Genomic DNA, 6435 nt, shown 5'->3' with positions numbered 1-6435 from the left:
AAATCAGCCAGGCATGGTGGCATGTGCCTGTAATCCCAGCTACTTGGGAGGCTGAGGCAGAAGAATCGCTTAAACCCAGGAGGCGGAGGTTGTAGTGAGCCGAGATCATGCCATTGCACTCCAGCCTGGGCAACAGAGCGAGATTCCATCTTAAAAAAAAAAAAAAAAATCAAATTTTTAAATTGGATGAGAAATCCCAGAGCTTTGGGAGGCCAAGGTGGGCAGATCACGTGAGGGCAGGGGTTGGAGACCAGCCTGGCCAACATGGTGAAACCCCATTTCTACTAAAAATAACAAAATTAGCTGGACATGGTGGTGTATGCCTGTAATCCCAGCTACTCAGAGGTCTGAGGCAGGAGAACCGTTTGAACCTGGGAGGCAGAGATCCCGCCACTGCACTCCAGCCTGAATGACAGAGCAAGACTCTCTCAAAAAAAAAAAAAAAGAAAAAATCAAAAGAATAATATTTTGTGACACATGAAAATTATATAAAATTCAAATTTCAGTATCCACAAAGAAAACTTCTTCGGGACAGTCACCACCATAATTTATATGCAAGTGTTGCTCAGGGCTGCTTTTGTGCCGGAACACAGAGTTGTGTGGTCTTACCACAGAAGCCCTAGGATCCGCAAAGCCGAAAATATTCACCATCTGCCCCTTTACAGAAAGACTTTGCTAATTCCTGCTCTAGATACTAAAGCCCTTAGCGGATTTTTTTTCTTTCCTTCCCTCCCCCTACCCATTTGTTCTTTTATTTTCTTAAGATCAAAATTATCCTGATAATTTGCAGGTGTAGACACAGAGCAAATGACCAAATGGACATTCTTCGGGAAGCTGAGTGCAGAGGGGATTAGCGGCCATGCAGGGGCGTTCATGTGAAAGATTCCTCTTAGATGAATTTAGGGAACAAAGACCCCGTGGTCAATGATTGCTGTGGGTATGAAAGTAAAAGACTGGCTGAGTTCTTTTGTCAGTTTTGCAGCACACATCATACAGTTACTGAATACTCCCCTCCACGGTAGTATTCTTTTAACGCCTCACTCCATGACCTCACAAAAATAATTGCTGGGAAGCAAATTTACCTCGCCCTCTCCCTTTATTTGCTGACCAAGGGGCTCAGCCGAGGTAGCCGTATTGTTGATGGAAATGCAGAAGGGGGTGGAGAGAAGGAGAAAGAATACAATTTGGCCAGGGAAGATGGATGTATTGAAACGATTCGAGGGTTTGTCCTTGCTTTATAATTGGAGTCAGGATTTTCCTTCAAGTTACCCTGCGCAGACTGGAAGGAAACTTCTCTGGGCTCCTCTGCCCGCATTGCCTTTTAAACTCTTTCTCAACAAGTTGAAATCTGGCTTTTAAATCCTTGTCATTTTTACGATTATAGCGATTATATATTATAGTGATTATATATATTTAATGATTATACTGAACATTATAACTTGTCCAGTGAATGGGTTTTTTCAAAAGTTTTTTGTTTTTGTTTTTGGTAGTGAGCAGGTCCAGTTATGTTGACCAGGCTGGTCTTGAACTCCTGGCCTCCAGCAATCCTCTTGCCTTAGTTTCGCTTTTTCAAATTCTAAGAATGTCTTTAGCCAGAAAGAAAGCCAAAATTGATTTAAAATGACCTTTATGCATTGGGAGCAGCTGAGATTTTCTTTTTTCCCCCCTCTAAGTCCACAGGAGTTTTCACTGATGGCTTTCAATTCACCTTGGAATTTTCAGAAACAGAAGTTAGCATCTTGGAAGCAAATCTACAACCTGCCTTCTATTGTTCCACACCCTCGTTTTAGAAAACAGACCACTCCGATTACTGTGGGGATTACCTGGAGTCATTTGGGATTCCCTTGGCAGGCAGCAACGTGGAGAGATTTTCTAGCCCTTTAATTTATAAAACGAAAACCTGTGTTGGCTAATACTGGTAGAAAAATAAAAAATTAATACACTCTAAGTAAAAGTTAGCAAGGATAACGGCCAGGCCAGACACAGTCTGTTGTAAACCCCCCGATTCGCAATATTGAAAGTGGTTTCCTTCCCCAATACTCGGCTTCCAATCAGTCAAACCATCTGATAACTGCCTGTCTTCTCTAATGCCATGGAGATGTGTTTGATGACCCTTTGCATTTCAATCCTAAGGCTCACCTTAGGTAAGCACCTTGAGGAGAAAAAAAAATTCATGCGTCTCAGCTTTTGCATTCATGGAATTTTCTTTTCACAATGGAAGGAAAGTAAAGCGGGTGTGCGTTAGAGGGAGGGGCACGGGGTGGTTGAAAACCTTTGACAGGGAGGGACACACTGCTCAGTTTGTGTGTAGTGCACACACACGTACACACACACAAAGGTAAAACACTTGATTTGGGTTAAATGCTTGAGAAACAGTCGAAAGAAAAATATTTTATGATGCGTAAAAATGACAGGACATTCCCACTTCAGTGTCCATTAAGAAAGCTTTATTGGAAGGTGGCTTCCGGTCTTAGAAGCCAAAATAGTCAAGCAAAGCAAAGCAATCCTAAGAGAGAGGGAAAGATGAATTAGCTGCTCTACGCTTCATTTTTATTTATCTGAGGTCACAGGAAAATAGAAAATGTGTATAAACAAAGATTTCCAGGACTTGTGGTCCTCATAACTTGTAATATCTGACTTCCTGCACTCACAGCACTTTTTATAATCCTCTACCCAGCAATCTTCTGCGAAACAGGGAAGAAGCGGGGCACCTCTCAAATGGGAGTGAAAGGCTGATAAATAGGCACATGTTTGCTATAGCCTGGCACACAGTACATGCTCAGAAAAGCTTAGCTGTTGTTCTTATTGGGGTGGTTATTGCTGACCGCAGTTGCTCTTGTATTTTTCTATCTTTTATTGTTGGGGGAGTACTAGACTGGTGCAAAAGTAATTGCAATTTTTGCCTTTCTTTTTTTTTTTTTTTGAGACAGAGTTTCGCTCTTGTTACCCAGGCTGGAGTACAATGGCATGATCTCCGCTGACCGCATCCTCCACCTCCTGGGTTCAAGCAATTCTCCTGCCTCAGCCTCCCGAGTAGCTGGGACTACAGGCGTGTGCCAACCATGCCCAGCTAATTTTTTGTATTTTTAGTAGAAACGGGGTTTCACCATGTTGACCAGGATGGTCTCGATCTCTTGACCTCATGATCCACCTGCCTCGGCCTCCCAAAGTGCTGGGATTATAGGCGTGAGCCACCGCGCCCAGCCAATTTTTGCTTTTTATTAAAAAAAATATTTTTGCCAGGCACGGTGGATCACGACTGTAATCTCAGCACTTTGGGAGGCTGGGGTGGGTGGATCACCTGAGGTCAGGAATTCGAGACCAGCCTGACGAATATGGTGAAATCCCATCTTTTAAAAATAAATAAATAATTAATTAGTTTAAAAAAAGTTTTTTTTTTTTTTAAGATGGGGTTTCACTATGTTGGCCAGGCTGACCTCAGGTGATCCGCCCACCTTGGCCTCCCAAAGTGCTGGGATTATAGGCGTGAGCCACCACACCCAGTCTATTAAAATTTTTTTTTTTTTAATTTGGAGACAGAGTCTTGCTCTGTTGTCCAGACTGGAGTGCAGTAGTGTGATCTCGGCTCACTGCAACTTCCACCTCTTGGGTTCAAGAGATCCTCCTGCCTCAGCCTCCCCAGCAGCTGGGACTATAGGCGCCTGCCACCAAGCCTGGCTAATTTTTGTATTTTTAGTAGACACAGGCTTTCACCATGTTGGCCAGGCTGGTCTTGAACTCCTGACCTCAGGTGATCCACATGCCTTGGCCTCCCAAAGTGCTGGGATTACAGGCGTGAGCCGCCACGCCTGGCCACTTTTGCCTTACTTTTGAATGGCAAGTTATAATCGGTTGGTGTAAAAATAATTGCAGAAATTACTTTTGCACCAATTGACTATAACTTGGTATAACTTCATTTGGGGGCAGTTTGGCAGTATTCGTCAAACTTTAAACATATGCTTTCACCCAGCATCTCAGTTTACAGGAATTTATCCTGTGGATAAACTCCCGCTTCATATGTCAATCAGAATTCATATTTTTGTTTTGAATTCCAAGCCACATGCATGCTTTATTGTTTTAGGTCTTTGTTATCAGGATGTACATAGCTGGGATTGTGTCACTTGGTGAGCTGACTATTATCATTTTGAAATGTCCCATTTTATCTCTGGAAATATTTCTCAAATTGAAATCTCCTTTGTCTGAAATTAATGCAGCCATTCCACTTTATTAGGCTTTGTGTTTGCATGGAATATATTTTTCTTTTTTTTTTTTTGAGACAGAGTTTCACTCTTGTTACCCAGGCTGGAGTGCAATGGCGCGATCTCGGCTCACCGCAACCTCCGCCTCCTGGGTTCAGGCAATTCTCCTGCCTCAGCCTCCTGAGTAGCTGGGATTACAGGCACGCGCCACCATGCCCAGCTAATTTTTTTTTGTATTTTTAGTAGAGACGGGGTTTCGCCATGTTGACCAGGATGGTCTCGATCTCTTGACCTCGTGATCCACCCGCCTCGGCCTCCCAAAGTGCTGGGATTACAGGCTTGAGCCACCGCGCCCGGCCGGAATATATTTTTCAATTCTTTACTTCTCATCTATCTGGGTCTTTATATTTAAAGTGGGGTTTCAGGCTGGGCACAATGGCTTATGCCTGTAATTCCAGCACTTTGGGAGGCCAAGGCGGGCAGATCATCTGAGGTCAGGAGTTAGAGACATGCCTGGCCAACATAGTGAAACCTCGTCTCTAATGAAAAATACAAAAATTAGACATGCTGGCACGCTCCTGTAATCCCAGCTACTGAGGAGGCTGGGGCAGGAGAATCACTTAAACCTGGGAGACAGAGGGTGCGGTGAACTGAGTTTGTGCCACTGCACTCTAGCCCAAGCAACAGAGTGAGACTGTCTCAAAAAAATAATAAAGAAATAAAGTGGGGTTTCTTAGAGACAGCATAAGGTTGGGACTTGCTCTTTTACAAAGTCAACAATCTAGGCCAGGTGCGGTGGCTCACGCCTGTAATCCCAGCAGTTTGGGAGGCAGAGGCGGGTGGATCACCTGAGGCCAGGAGTCCGAGACCAGCCTGGCCAACATGTTGAAACCCCAACTCTATTAAAAATAAAAAAAATTATCTGGGTGTGGTGGCATGCACCTGTAATCCCAGCTACTCCGGAGGCTGAAGCAGAAGAATCACTTAAACCCAGGAGGTAGAGGTTGCAGTGAACCGAGATCTTGCCATTACACTCCAACCTGGGCAAAAAGAGTGAAACTCTGTCTCAGAACAAAACAAAACAACAACAAAAACCCAACGATCTCTGACTGGAATTGGACTATTTAGATCATTTACCCTTACAGGAATTGTTATGTGGTTGAACTTAAAGTTACCACCTTGCTCTTTATATTTCACTGTCCTGTCTGTGGCTTATTCTTTTGCCTCCTTTTTTCCTGGCTCTCTTCGGATTGAGTTATTTTCTAGGATTCCGTTTTATTTCCATGACTGGTTTACTAGCTAGATTTTTTTTTTCAGTGGCTCTAGGGTTTAAAATATGCATCTTCAACTTATGACAATGTATCATCAAATGATAACACTTCGCATATAATGTAAAAATCCTGTAGCAATATAATTCTATCCCCTGCCATGTCTTTTGACTGTATTTGTCATAGATTTTATTACTACTTATGTTATAAATGCAGAAATATTTGTGTGTTTTTTTTGCGTTAGAGTCAATTCCCTTCTTTTTTTTTTTTTTGAGACAGAGTCTCACTCTGTCACCCAGGTTGGAGTGCAGTGGTGCAATCTCGGCTCACTGCAACCTCCACCTCATGGATTCATGGAATTCTCCTGCCTCAGCCTCCTGAGTAGCTGGCATTACAGGCGCCCACCCCCCCCCACCAGCTCATTTTTGTATTTTTAGTAGAGATGGGGTTTCACCATGTTGGTCAGGCTGGTCTCAAACTCCTGACCTGGTTACCCACCCGCCTCGGACTCCCAAAGTGCTGGGATACAGGTGAGCCACCACACCTGGCAAATTCTCTTCTATTTAATTTTAGAACAGTTTTAGGTTTACAGAAAAATGGAAAAGATTGCACTGAGTTACCATATAACCTCCACACAGTTTCTCCTGTTACTCACATCTTACATTAACATGGTACATTTATTTTAATCAATAAACTATCAGCCGTACATTCTTCTTTTTTTTTTGAGACAGAGTTTCACTCTGTCACCCAGGCTGGAGTGCAGTGGCATAATCTTGGCTCATGCAACCTCCACCTCTCAGGTTTAAGAAATTCTCATGCCTAGGCCGGGTGCAGTGGCTCAAGCCTGTAATCCCAGCACTTTGGGAGGCCGAGGCGGGTGGATCACGAGGTCAAGAGATCGAGACCATCCTGGTCAACATGGTGAAACCCTGTCTCTACTAAAAATACAAAAAATCAGCTGGGCATGG

Source organism: Sapajus apella, unplaced genomic scaffold, assembly GCF_009761245.1.
Source record: "Sapajus apella isolate SASKATOON/1434 unplaced genomic scaffold, GSC_monkey_1.0 scaffold92, whole genome shotgun sequence".
Lineage (NCBI taxonomy): Eukaryota > Metazoa > Chordata > Mammalia > Primates > Cebidae > Sapajus > Sapajus apella.
This window is presented reverse-complemented; position numbering follows the sequence as displayed.